The sequence below is a fragment of the Cryptomeria japonica genome, chromosome 7 (genome assembly GCF_030272615.1).
Source record: "Cryptomeria japonica chromosome 7, Sugi_1.0, whole genome shotgun sequence".
NCBI classification, from domain to species: domain Eukaryota; kingdom Viridiplantae; phylum Streptophyta; class Pinopsida; order Cupressales; family Cupressaceae; genus Cryptomeria; species Cryptomeria japonica.
In genome coordinates, this window is record NC_081411.1 from 94,386,774 (window position 1) to 94,388,029 (window position 1,256).

Consider the following 1,256-nt stretch of genomic DNA (forward strand, 5'->3'; position numbering starts at 1 on the left):
ACAAGTGCTAGTTAATATTTCAATGTAACATACGAGAATCTCCATGTAGTAGATATGAAACTTAGAAAGTAGTTTCTTTGGAAGACGATCATAGCCGTCCCACTCAATTTAAAAAATAGTTATCAAATTTTCTCCAATCTATTCAACGAGACTAATTAAAACTTATGAATACGTATGGGGATGGAAGCTACCCCTCATCTTTTACTATTCCAAATATGAATGCATTGCCTTAGTTTAACATCAACAAGACTGAAAAAGAAATATTTTCGCAAAACAAAATTAAAGATGAATCAAGTCAATTCAAGTTCCCAAAATTAAAGATGAATCTAAAGAATTGAACTAATTATAAAATTGATAAACTGAATATATGACTGCAAAATAACCTTATACTAAACAAATCAATTGGAGAATAAAATCTAATTACCAGAATCAAAGCAAGTACCAACCACAGAAAAAGGAGGTGTGATTCGAGAGGTTTTCACAAACAAGCTAATCCTCTGGCAGGAAATTGCACATATATACACTGGCATTGGCTACCTTTCCAAACTAGAACAACAAAGCCAACAATTCCTCCACAAAAAAAAATGATTTCTGGAAGGGAGATAATATCAGATTTATGAACTAGAATGAGATCTTGAACAGTCTTTTGAAAGAACGGTCATTTTTCAAGCAGAGAAAAATGGATGCAGATATGTGTTGTGCTTCAAAAACACTGGCGAATCAAAAGGAAAAAAATATTGAGCTGAACCTTATGGACACGCTCTGAATCAAAACTTGGCTAGACAAGAGTAAGAACTTGCAGGAAAAAAGTAAGAAAATAAACGGAGAAGATAAAGAACATGATAATAAGGAATGATGCATGAAATCATGGAAAAACTCTACTGCCGAATTGTCTACTCAGATATTGTATCACAATATTTATGTAATATGAGCTGTGTATGAAATGAAAGTGCTACCGTGCCGGGAGCTTTTTCAACCTTTTTTTATAAAATTTAAAAATATCCAAGTAAATTTAATCTCATTTAGCAAAGATTTTCTCTTTCCACCAGAAATTTCATTAATCAAAAGTATTGCTGGCAGTAATTTTCAAAAATCTACAATCACACAGAGACTGTAAATTGAGTAGAAAAACAGAACCACCATAATCCTTTGAAAGCTTTTAAAAATAATTATAATACTGTGTTAATTGCAGCGGAAACAATCATAATTTTCGTTTGATAGCAAACAGCTCTAAGTATTAAATCACACTTTCTAGA